The sequence below is a fragment of the Lampetra planeri genome, chromosome 81, assembly GCF_965212315.1.
Source record: "Lampetra planeri chromosome 81, kcLamPlan1.2.h2, whole genome shotgun sequence".
Taxonomy (NCBI): domain Eukaryota; kingdom Metazoa; phylum Chordata; class Hyperoartia; order Petromyzontiformes; family Petromyzontidae; genus Lampetra; species Lampetra planeri.
This window is the reverse complement of record NC_136185.1, coordinates 633,676-647,378: the sequence shown is the minus strand read 5'-3', so window position 1 is coordinate 647,378 and position 13,703 is coordinate 633,676. Positions and strand designations below refer to the sequence as shown.

Sequence of the window (13,703 nt, the reverse complement as noted above, 5' to 3'; positions counted from 1 at the left end):
ATCCTTTGTTCTCGACTTGGCCTATCATAAACGTTGCATTCAATTGTTAATTTCTACATTAACAATCCGCATATGTAGCAACATAGCTTAGCGAATTTGTCCATTGTAATTTAACCTTAATACGTATGTACATCCTCCTGCGTAATTCTACACTTCTGTTTGAATAATTGCATACATCTCCATGCATAAATCCATGCTTCCTGTGAATTTCCTAATATTCACCCGACAATGTCCTCTAAACTGCAGGGATTCATCTTCATGGTTCTTTCGGTAAAGTCACGTAGAAGGGAAGTAATAAAATAATAAAAATATAACATAATAAAATAATTCTCACGACGGAAGAGATGGAGGACGAAACAAAGGAGGAGGTGGAGGAGGTGTAGGTGGTGGAGGTGGTGATGCAGGCTCGTGAAGGACGCTACTGGGCAGTTGGAGGCAGTCGCCCTCCAACAACAACGGAGGGCAGAGGAGCGACGCTCACAACAACGGGTGGCTAAAGCACAGCAAGTTGGTACAGTAGGGGGCACAGGTGGTGCATCAGCCAGTCATCTCGGTCATCTCGGTCAGTCGACCCGTGGCACCTGCTGGGTCTGCCCCGTGACCTCCTGCCAGCGGGCGTTCGACACTTCACGTGGTAGCCTCAAGGTGCACATGGCCTGGCACAAGCGTCGTGGTGACGTCACCGCCACTTAGTGGCGAATGGCGGTTATTGTTGTTGTTGATGCAGGGAAAGAAGAGGAAGCGAGGGGGCCTTGCTCGCGTGGCGAGAGCGATCACCTCACTCCTCCGCCGCGTGCTGCTTTGTGGTGGCATGTCCACCACACAGTAGGGGTGGTTGTTGTGGTCGTGAATCGCTGCCAACCATGACCACTATCACCAGACTACCCACCCACCCCGTGACACATCCCAGGCACACACCCACACACCCCGTGATACACGTCACACACACACCACATGGTTCTCCCCCCGGAGAGACGGTGCCACTGGGACCACAGCTGTGGAAGGAATCTGAGCAGCAGATGCCAAGACTACGGTGGAGAACGACTGCTATCAAGACACCTCACACAACAAACACACACGGGACTAGCCTAAAAAAACTAGCCGGCCCAATCTTGGACTAATAGGTGCAAGTTAATACTGTTCTGAACCTGTTTAATAAACATATTTAAGGACACTCGTGTTGAGCATGGTGCTTTTAGCAAACGAGTGTGTTTTGTTATAATTTCGGTCATAAACTTTGAATAATCATCTGAATGGTTTAGCTTGTAAGCGTGGTTCATAATAACGTTACGCAAAAAAAAAATCGTCATCTTCTAGTCTGTAACATACGACCTTCCGTGTGTATATACACCAGTGTGTATGTGTTTAATATTTTGCAAGTGCTTAAATTTTGTGACGAGTTTTTTTGGTTATTGCGTTGACTATTGAGGGGTTACCAGCCCCTCGCACCCGTCCAAAGACCTCGTGGGCCACTGTGGTGGCTACGAGCCTTCCCTCCGGGACATTCCTCACATCCACCACAGCGTTACCGATCAACACCTTTAATGAAGGAAGGGGGTTGTTTTTGCAAAACTTTACTCGTGGCAGGGGATTGGCAAACAACAGGGAGTGCCTCCTTCTGATAAACAAAAAACGAATGAAGGGGGCGTGGGAGCGTGGCGTAAGGTGTGGCAAGCTGTAGGTCACAGGTATCAATCGAATTGGGTCAATGACACCAGCACACGAATGGTGGGGTCGTTTGGAATGATGTTGCATTGATGAAAGATGACGTTCTCGACTTTGCAATTTATTAACTTTACATTCAATTGTTATTTTTGGAATTTACAATCTGCATATCTAGCAACAGAGCTTCTCTATCTTCTTGGTTCTTTCGGTAAAGTCACGTAAAAGGGAAATAATAAAATAATAAAAATACATTTCGATTTAAAGCTTTCGTGACTGCAGGGATTCATCTTCTTGGTTCTTTCGGTAAAGTCTCGTAGAAGTAAGAGAACTTCCAAGAAAACAGTCCTTGTGTATATATTGGTAGAGTTTGAGAGGATATTATTATTGTGAGGTTCGATGCGGCTGAAACACACTGTGAGGAATGAGCCTTTGTTGTGTAGGCTGGTTGAACTCGGAGGTTCCAAGAGTTTGCATATCAAGAGGAATTTAGCATATTTATGGGAAATGCAGATATGGGATTAGTCATTACTTGTGGAATCTGGCTATTGAGCCTAATCCTGAATACGTATATTCATGTCACCGCATAATTCACGTTAATTTGCTAATATTCACCCTGCAATGTGCTGCAAACTGCTGCCTGTTCAAAGGCGTTACCAGGCAGATGCAGACTGTAGTATTAAAATTGTGATTTGGACTTTGAGGTGCAACTTTATACCGTGCTGACTTTATTTTATATAAAAATATTGAAGCACTTGTGTTGATATGACCGCGTCAGAACAATCAAGGTGATTTGTTTAATTTAATCCACGAAAATTATTACGATTGCTGTCATACACTTTTAATGATAATCGAAATGGTATCGCTTGTAAGCGTGTGTGTATTTACACTGCAGTGTAAGTACACTTGGGGAGCGGTAGTGTAGCTGTTTGTATGCACAAAGCGGTGTGTATGCACATTCGTCTATGCATATACACTGCTATGTCCTCTCGTGTGTGGGTGTGTGTTGCGTACAAAGAATTGAGGGCAACGTGGTGATGAATGCGGCACCACAACAGGGAACTACAGGGATGAGACTCCCCGCTCGTGGTGCTAAATTAATGAAAACAGCGCCACTGAGCGGACAGAGCCCCGCCCCTACAGCTCGTGCGTGTGACGTCATGAGTGTGACGTCATGAGTGTGATCAGCGGACAGCCACGATGCTGCCAGGTGAGGGTCAACTTGTGTGCTGGAGATGCTTCACCTGAAACTCGCCTCCACACGTGTTCGCTATGAACATTGTAGCAAAAAGGGACGATTAGTCATCTTTAACATGTCAGGTCTTTATTGTTCTGCAAGCAAATTAAAGTTAAAACTCGTAGAGACACATGCACACTCGTGTGTGAATGCACACCGCTGTATAGACAGTCGTGTTTATAAGCACACTTGTGTGTGTATGTCTACTCGTCCGTGTTTTTTAAAGGAAGGATATGGTTGAAATAACGTACGATCAGTCATCTTTAAAAACAATTCAGGTCTTTATTAATCTGCAAGAAAATTCACGTTAACACTCGTATCGAAATCTTTATTAAAACGCTTGCTCAAACAGGAAGGAACTAGGCAGATGATTTCCCAATAGGACTTCAACAGTTAAAACATATTCTTAAAATCTAACACGTAAACGTCGATTTCCCCATTGACGTCCTTTTCGACTGAATCCATTCGTCCAGAAGTCCAAGCCATCAAACGCAAAAACATCGAACGTGCAATCTACGCACACTCTGAAACCTATTATTAAAGATATTTATTTATTACACAATGAAAAAATAAAATAAAGAACATGTTTAAAATATTGAGCAAAGTTGTGATCACAGTTTTTCTCCAACTTTAGCTCAACAAAACCGCTTAACCACGAGAGTAAAATTAGAAATTGAACCACCACACAACCACTGCACATCACAACACATCAACAAGTAATCTGATAGGACTACGAAGCAACACCTTAACGTGACAACAAAGTCTGGAATGAACAAGACAGCACGCTCACATCATTTGTTGTGAGAAGATTACAACACATGCCACCTTCTAGCATAAGCACCAGCCATTTAACAGCCCCGATGATCAAACTACCAGACGAAGCAATGTATCTTTCGAAGTATAAAATTATTTCCATCCTGAAGTAAGTTAACACTTCTGGAACTTACAAAGAAGACGTTCATCTGAAAACATTATAGAGCATTCACAACAACACTCCAGCTCGGTGTACTGGAACTCACTGAAAAAATATATCTTAGAGACGCGAATATACACAATGCAACAGTTAACAGATGTACTCAATACGCTTGAGTCTCCAGCCACTCCATTCCATCCAGCCATCTCTCAGGATCCACCTGCAAAGGTTAGAAAGATGCATTTTTATCAGGACTCATTGCAGCACTTTAAATTCTACATTTTGATTTCGCTTCCCTATCATTGCGGATCTTCTGGTGCTTGTTTCGGGGTGATGACCGTGAACATGTCCTCTCCCTCGTAGAGCAATTAAATGGCTTCTCGCCCGAGTGTATTTTCTGGTGACTGTGAAGATTTTATTTCCGTGAAAATGCCTTCCCGCACACTGTGCAATTGAATGGCTTTTCGTTCTTGTGTGTTTTCTGGTGTCTGTTAAGATTTGATTCATCCGCAAATGCCTTTCCACAAATAGAGCAATTGAACGGCTTCTCGCCCGTGTGTGTTTTCTGGTGACTGTAAAGAATAGATTTCCAAGCAAATGCCTTCCCACAAACAGAGCACTTGAATGGCTTCACGCCCGTGTGTGTTTTCTGGTGAGTTTTTAGATTTGATTTCTGAGCAAATGCCTTCCCACAAACAGCGCACTTGAATGGCTTCTCACCCGTGTGTGTTTTCTGGTGAGTGTTAAGATTGGATTTCCGTGAAAATGTCTTCCCACACACAGAGCAATTGAACGGCTTCTCGCCCGTGTGTGCGTGGCGCTGTGGAGAGAGTATCTGCTCCATGTGACTGATTCTTCAGAGCAGAGTAACAGTCGCGGGTGTCGTTGAGAGTTAAAGGCACCCTCTAAGCTGCTTGGATGTCTGGCTCAAATCGCCAAGAAGCAAACTCTCACTAACGTCTAACCGACACACAGTAACGTCTCGTAAGTCGGGTATACGCGACTACCAGTTTTATCCACTAACGAAGACACTTACTTGTTGATGCACGGCGTGTCGATGTCCCTGTAACCCGTCTGAAGAGATCGCCACGAACTCTCCCAGTCGCCAGGCAATCGTGCTCGCCAGGCTGGGTCTCGCAGGAGAAGGATAATCTGCAGAGCGAGGAGTTGCGCGTCTATCCTCAGTGAAATCCCTCTCGAAATGGTCTTGAGGCCTAAATTTAAGCCCCTTATAACTCCCCTCTCGCATACAAATCCTTTGTTCTCGTCCTGGCCTATCATGGACTTTGCATTCAATTGTTAATTTTTACATTAACAATCCGCATATGTAGCAACATAGATTAGCTAATCTGGCCTTTGTAATGTAACCTTAATATGTATGTACATCCCAACTGCATAATTGTACGCTTCCGTTTGAATAAAGATTTGCATCTCCATATATAAGTCCGTGCTTCCTGTAAATGTGCTAATATTCACCCGACAATGTCCTCTAAACTGCTGCAAGTTTAGAGGATTAAACAACGACATACAATCTGAAGAATCAAAATGATGTTGTCCAGTTTGATTTTGACTAAGAGGTACTGACTTTGTTTTCTAAATACATTTAAGGACACTCATTTACGCTCGCATTACATTATAATAAACAACGCTTACAAACTATACCATCCAGATTGGTATCCACGGCAATTGTAACCATTTTAATTGATCGAATATAACATTTCCCCTTCGTTGTCTAGACACACGCTGATCAACAAGTGTCCTTAAACATGTTCATGAAACCACGTAAACACGCAATGAAGCATGCACCTCTTAGTTAAAGTATATCTTGATCAACATTGTGATATTTCATGCTGTATTTCACAGGTAAGGCCGATCAATTGATATTAGTTTACAGGCTATTGTAAATGTGCAAACTAACAACATGCACATGATTACGCCAGGCGAATCCCATCCGTATTCAAACCGAAGCGAGCAATGATGCAGCGAAATGCATATTCCTATTTAGATTTAAGCACAATGGCCACATGAGCTTAGGTATGTTGCTAGATATGAAGAACGTTACTTCCAAGAATAACAATTCAATGCAAAGAAGTTTATGAAGAAAATGCAAATGATTTTAGAGAGATTTCATGAATATGTACAATCGTGTGTGCTCGCATATTTGTGTGTGTTGAAACGCAATCCCTGAGCATGCACACTGCTGTATACGTGCACATGTGTTTATGTATATTGCTGTGTGCAATTACACTGTGCATGTATCTACACCCCTATGTATTTACACTCATTTGTGCATCTATACATATGTGTTGTATGTATAGATGCACAAATGGGTGTACGCACTCGTGTATGCATGTGCACCCGTGTGTGTATGTACAAAGCGGTGTGTATGCACATTCGTGCATTTTCCTACAGCACTGTGTATGTCCACTCGTGTGTGGGTGTGTGTACAAGGGAGTGTATATGTGGGGAGCGGTAGTGTAGCGGTTAGCGCGCTGCGCTATGAACCCGGCGACAAGGGTTCGATTCCCGCTCACGGCCAACACCAGTGACGATTATCTGAACCGGTCCCGGGCCTCCCCTAGGTCGACTCAGCCTCAAATGAGTACCTGGTGCGGTGTGTAAACATCGCAACTGGGGAGACAAAGGCGACCGGGCGTGGTGCTGGCCACCCACCCCCTCGTGTACCGTTGCGGCCTTCATAGGTGCTCGCTAACAGCACTTGCCCATACAGTCTGTTAAGGCTATACGGGAGATATTTATCTTTGTGTGTACAAAGCGGGGTGGATGCAGATTCGTGCATTTTTCTCCACCGCTGTGTATGCCCACTCGTGTGTGGGTGTGTGTACAAGGGAGTGTGTGTGTGTACTCGTGTAAGTATGTGTAGTGGAACACACAACTTATTTTCATATTGTGTCGTACAAAGAATTGAGGGGCAACGTGGTGATGAATGCGGCACCACAACAGGGAACTACAGGGATGAGACTCCCCGCTCGTGGTGCTAAATTAATGAAAACAGCACCACTGAGTGGACAGAGCCCCGCCCCTACAGCTCGTGCGTGTGACGTCATGAGTGTGACGTCATGATGCTTCACCTGAAACTCGCCTCCACACGTGTTCGCTATGAACATTGTAGCAATAAGGGACGATTAGTCATCTTTAACATGTCAGGTTTTTATTGTTCTGCAAGTAAAGTAACCTTCTTGGATCTTTCGGTAAAGTAACGTAGAAGGGAAATAATAAAATAAAAAAAAATATTTATAAAGTTATTTTATTCTGTTTTAAATGACATTTTTTTTATTATTTAATGAAAATAAAACATAATAAAAAATTGTTAAAAATGTTTTCATTATGTTTTATTTTTATTAAATAATAAAACATAAAAAAAAATTATAATTTATTTTTATTGTTTTATTTTTATTATTTTCCTTCTTCAATAAGGGACGATTCGTCATCTTTAACATGTCAGGTTTTTATTGTTCTGCAAGTAAATTAAAGTGTAAACTCGTAGAAACACATGCACACTCGTGTGTGAATGCACACCGCTGTATAGACAGTCGTGTTTATAAGCACACTTGTGTGTGTATGTCTACATGTCCGTGTTTTTAAAAAAAAAGTATATGGTTGATATAACGTACGATCAGTCATCTTAAAAAAACAATTCAGGTCTTTATTAATCTGCAAGAAAATTCACGTTAATACTCGTATCGAAATCTGTATTAATACGCTTGCTCAAACAGGAAGGAACTAGGCAAATTATATCCCAATAGGAATTCAACAGTTGAAAGATATTCTTAAAATCTAACACGTAAACGTCGATTTCCCCATTGACGTCCTTTTCGACTGAAGCCATTCGTCCAGAAGTCCAAGCCATCAAACACAAGAACAACGAACGTGCAATCCACGCACACTCTGAAACCTATAATTTTAAGTTATTTTATTTATTACACAATGATAAAAAATTAAAGAACATGTTTAAAATATTGAGCAAAGTTGTGATCACAGTTTTTCTCCAACTTTAGCTCAACAAAACCACTTAACCACGAGATAAAAATTAGAAATTGAACCATCACACAACCACTGCGCATCACACCACATCAACAAGTAATCCGAGATGACTACGAAGCACCACCTTAACGTGACGAAGTCTGGAATAAACAAAACAGCACGCTCACATCATTTGCTGTGAGAAGATTACAACACATGCCACCTAGCATAAGCACCAGCCATTTGACAGCCCCGATGATCCAACTACCAGACGAAGCAATGTATCTTTCGAAGTATAACATTGTTGCCATCCTGAAGTAAGCGAACACTTCTAGAACTTAAAATGAAGACTTTCATCTGAACACATCATAGAGCATTCACAACATCACTCTAGCTCGGTGTACTGAAAATCACTGAAAAAATATATCTAAGAGACACGAATATACACAGGGCAACAGTTAACAGATGTACTCAATACGTTTGAGTCTTCAGCCACTCCACTACACCCAGCCATCTCTTCATATCCAACTTCATGAGGTCGAAAGTGGAATTTCCTTTAGAACTCATTACATCACTTTCGAATTCAGCTTTTTATTCCTGAAGACATGTGAAGTGTTTTCTAACCGTGAAAATGCTTCAAACACACAGAGCAATCAAACATATTTGTTCAAATGATCACACTAGCTTGGAGTACTGCTGCAAATCACTGATTAAAAAAGAGTTGTACGTTATTAATTGATCTTACAGAGATACAAACATGCACGTTCCAGGACTTCAACAGTTAAAAGAAGTGCTCAAAACTTTGATTTTCCAGCCACTCCAGCAGCCATTTTTGAGTATCCAACTGCATGGGGTCGAAAGTGGAATTGTCTTCAGCGCTGATTACATCCACTACATCTAGCCATCTCTCAGGATCCAACTGCATGGGGTCGAAAGATGAATTGTCGTCAGGACTCATTACATCCGATACATTCAACGATCTCTCAGGATCCGCCTGCCTCGGTTCGAAAGATGCATTTTTTTCAGGACACATTGCAGAACTTTTAATTTCACCGTTTGATTTTACTTGCCGATCATTGCGGATCTTCTGATGCTTGTTTCGGGGTGATGACCGTGAAAATGTCCTCTCCCTTGGAGAGCAATTAAACGGCTTCTCGTCCGAGTGTGTTTTCTGGTGACTGTGAAGATTTTATTTCCGTGAAAATGCCTTCCCGCACACAGCGCAATTGAATGGCTTCTCGTTCGTGTGTGTTTTCTGGTGATTGCGCAGAATTGATTTCCGTGAAAATGCCTTCCCACAAATAGAGCACTTGAACGGCTTCTCGCCCGTGTGTGTTTTCTGGTGATTGTGTAGAATTGTTTTCCGTGAAAATGCCTTCCCACACACAGAGCATTTGAATGGCTTCTCGTTCGTGTGTGTTTTCTGGTGCCTGTGAAGAGATGTCTTCCATGCAAATGCCTGCAAACAAACAGAGCAATTGAACGGCTTCTCGCCCGTGTGTGTCTTCTGGTGAGTGTTAAGATTTGATTTACGTGAAAATGCCTTACCACACACAGAGCAATTGAACGGCTTCTCGCCCTGTGTGTGTGGCGCTGTGGAGAGTTTGTCTGCTCCATGTGACTGATTCTTCAGAGCAGAGTAACAGTCGCGGGTGTTGTTGAGAGTTAAAGGCACCCTCTAAGCTGCGTGGATGTCTGCCTCAAATCGCAAAAAAAGCAAACTCTCACTAACGTCTAACCGACACACAGTAACGTCTCGTAAGTCGGGCTGCACGCGACTACCAGTTTTATCCACTAACGAAGACACTTACTTGTTGATGCACGGCGTGTCGATGTCCCTGTAACCCGTCTGAAGATATCGCCACGAACTCTCCCAGTCGCCAGGCAATCGGGCTCGCCAGGCTGGGTCTCGCAGGAGAAGGGTAATCTGCAGAGAGAGGAGTCGAGCGTCTATCCTCAGTGAAATCCCTCTCGAAATGGTCTTGAGGTCTGATTTTAAGCCCCTTATAACTCCCCTCTAGCATAAGCACCAGCCATTTGACAGCCCCGATGATCCAACTACCAGACGAAGCAATGTATCTTTCGAAGTATAACATTGTTGCCATCCTGAAGTAAGCGAACACTTCTAGAACTTAAAATGAAGACTTTCATCTGAACACATCATAGAGCATTCACAACATCACTCTAGCTCGGTGTACTGAAAATCACTGAAAAAATATATCTAAGAGACACGAATATACACAGGGCAACAGTTAACAGATGTACTCAATACGTTTGAGTCTTCAGCCACTCCACTACACCCAGCCATCTCTTCATATCCAACTTCATGAGGTCGAAAGTGGAATTTCCTTTAGAACTCATTACATCACTTTCGAATTCAGCTTTTTATTCCTGAAGACATGTGAAGTGTTTTCTAACCGTGAAAATGCTTCAAACACACAGAGCAATCAAACATATTTGTTCAAATGATCACACTAGCTTGGAGTACTGCTGCAAATCACTGATTAAAAAAGAGTTGTACGTTATTAATTGATCTTACAGAGATACAAACATGCACGTTCCAGGACTTCAACAGTTAAAATAAGTGCTCAAAACTTTGATTTTCCAGCCACTCCAGCAGCCATTTTTGAGTATCCAACTGCATGGGGTCGAAAGTGGAATTGTCTTCAGCGCTGATTACATCCACTACATCTAGCCATCTCTCAGGATCCAACTGCATGGGGTCGAAAGATGAATTGTCGTCAGGACTCATTACATCCGATACATTCAACGATCTCTCAGGATCCGCCTGCCTCGGTTCGAAAGATGCATTTTTTTCAGGACACATTGCAGAACTTTTAATTTCACCATTTGATTTTACTTGCCGATCATTGCGGATCTTCTGATGCTTGTTTCGGGGTGATGACCGTGAAAATGTCCTCTCCCTTGGAGAGCAATTAAACGGCTTCTCGTCCGAGTGTGTTTTCTTGTGACTGTGAAGATTTTATTTCCGTGAAAATGCCTTCCCGCACACAGCGCAATTGAATGGCTTCTCGTTCGTGTGTGTTTTCTGGTGATTGCGCAGAATTGATTTCCGTGAAAATGCCTTCCCACAAATAGAGCACTTGAACGGCTTCTCGCCCGTGTGTGTTTTCTGGTGATTGTGTAGAATTGTTTTCCGTGAAAATGCCTTCCCACACACAGAGCATTTGAATGGCTTCTCGTTCGTGTATGTTTTCTGGTGCCTGTGAAGAGATGACTTCCATGCAAATGCCTGCAAACAAACAGAGCAATTGAACGGCTTCTCGCCCGTGTGTGTCTTCTGGTGAGTGTTAAGATTTGATTTACGTGAAAATGCCTTCCCACACACAGAGCAATTGAACGGCTTCTCGCCCGTGTGTGTGTGGCGCTGTGGAGAGTTTGTCTGCTCCATGTGACTGATTCTTCAGAGCAGAGTAACAGTCGCGGGTGTTGTTGAGAGTTAAAGGCACCCTCTAAGCTGCGTGGATGTCTGCCTCAAATCGCAAAAAACGCAAACTCTCACTAACGTCTAACCGACACACAGTAACGTCTCGTAAGTCGGGCTGCACGCGACTACCAGTTTTATCCACTAACGAAGACACTTACTTGTTGATGCACGGCGTGTCGATGACCCTGTAACCCGTCTGAAGATATCGCCACGAACTCTCCCAGTCGCCAGGCAATCGTGCTCGCCAGGTTGGGTCTCGCAGGAGAAGGGTAATCTGCAGAGAGAGGAGTCGAGCGTCTATCCTCAGTGAAATCCCTCTCGAAATGGTCTTGAGGTCTGATTTTAAGCCCCTTATAACTCCCCTCTAGCATCCAAATCCTTTGTTCTCGTCCTGGCCTTTCATGGACTTTACATTCAATTGTTAATTTTTACATTAACAATTCGCATATGTCGCAGCATAGCTTAGCAAATCTGGCCATTGCAATTAAACCTTAATATGTATGCACTTCGCACTGCATAATTGTACGCTTCCGTTTGAATAAAGATTTACATCTCCATGCATAAGTCTGTGCTTCCTGTGAATTTGCTAATATTCACCCGGCAATGTCTTCTAAACTGCTCCAAGTTTAGAGGATTTAAAGACATAAGCTTCCGTCTTCAGGTGGAACCGTCACAGCACGATAGCTGTATCAAGTAAGATACATTCCAAGAAAACAGTTCTTGTATATATACTGATTGAGGGTGGGAGGAGTCAAGATAGGCCCTGGATATTGGCTCCTCCCACCCTCAACCAGTATATATACTGGTTGAGGGTGGGAGGAACCAAGGTAGGCCCTGGATATTATTATGGTGAGGTTCGGTGCGTCTGAAACACGCTGTTAGGAATGAGCCTTTGTTGTGTAGACTGATTGAACTCGGAGGTTCCAATAGTTTGCATATCAAGAGGAATTTAGCATATTTATGGGAAATGCAGATATGGGATTAGTCATTACTTGTGGAATCTGGCTGTTGAGCTTAATCCTGAATACATATATTCATCTCACCGCATAATTCGCGTTAATTTGCTAATATTCACCCTGCAATGTGCTGCAAACTGCTGCCAGTTCAAAGGCGTTACCAGCCAAATGCAGTATTAAAATTGTGATTTGGACTTTGAGGTGCAAGTTTATACCGTGCTGACTTTATTTTATTAAAATATTGAAGTACTTGTGTTGATATGACCGCGTCAGAACAATCAAGGTGATTTGTTTAATTTAATCCACGAAAATTATTACGATTGCTGTCATACACTTTTAATGATAATCGAAATGGTATCGCTTGTAAGCGTGTGTGTATTTACACTGCTGTGTAAGTACACTTGGGGAGCCATAGTGTAGCGGTTTGTATGTACAAAGCGGTGTGTATGCACATTCGTCTATGCACACTCGTGTGTGAATGCACACCGCTGTATAGACAGTCGTGTTTATAAGCACACTTGTGTGTGTATGTCTACTCGTCCGTGTTTTTTTAAGGAAGGATATGGTTGAAATAACGTACGATCAGTCATCTTTAAAAACAATTCAGGTCTTTATTAACCTGCAAGAAAATTAACGTTAATACTCGTATCGAAATCTGTATTAATACGCTTGCTCAAACAGGAAGGAACTAGGCAAATTATATCCCAATAGGAATTCAACAGTTGAAACATATTCTTAAAATCTAACACGTAAACGTCGATTTCCCCATTGACGTCCTTTTCGACTGAAGCCATTCGTCCAGAAGTCCAAGCCATCAAACACAAGAACAACGAACGTGCAATCCACGCACACTCTGAAACCTATAATTTTAAGTTATTTTATTTATTACACAATGATAAAAAATTAAAGAACATGTTTAAAATATTGAGCAAAGTTGTGATCACAGTTTTTCTCCAACTTTAGCTCAACAAAACCACTTAACCACGAGAGAAAAATTAGAAATTGAACCACCACACAACCACTGCGCATCACACCACATCAACAAGTAATCCGAGATGACTACGAACCACCATCTTAACGTGACAAAGTCTGGAATAAACAAAACAGCACGCTCACATCATTTGCTGTGAGAAGATTACAACACATGCCACCTAGCATAAGCACCAGCCATTTGACAGCCCCGATGATCCAACTACCAGACGAAGCAATGTATCTTTCGAAGTATAACATTGTTGCCATCCTGAAGTAAGCGAACACTTCTAGAACTTAAAAGGAAGACTTTCATCTGAACACATCATAGAGCATTCACAACATCACTCTAGCTCGGTGTACTGAAAATCACTGAAAAAATATATCTAAGAGACACGAATATACACAGGGCAACAGTTAACAGATGTACTCAATACGTTTGAGTCTTCAGCCACTCCACTACACCCAGACATCTCTTCATATCCAACTTCATGGGGTCGAAAGTGGAATTTCCTTTAGAACTCATTACATCAC

At 42.5% G+C, this 13,703-nt stretch overlaps 2 pseudogenes; one reads left to right on the top strand and one right to left on the bottom strand.

Moving 5' to 3' along the window:
- The window catches only part of LOC144738284 (uncharacterized), a 432,396-nt pseudogene that overhangs the window by 132,906 nt on the left and 285,787 nt on the right, over positions 1-13,703 (top strand).
- The window catches only part of LOC144738275 (uncharacterized), a 38,212-nt pseudogene that overhangs the window by 7,553 nt on the left and 16,956 nt on the right, over positions 1-13,703 (bottom strand).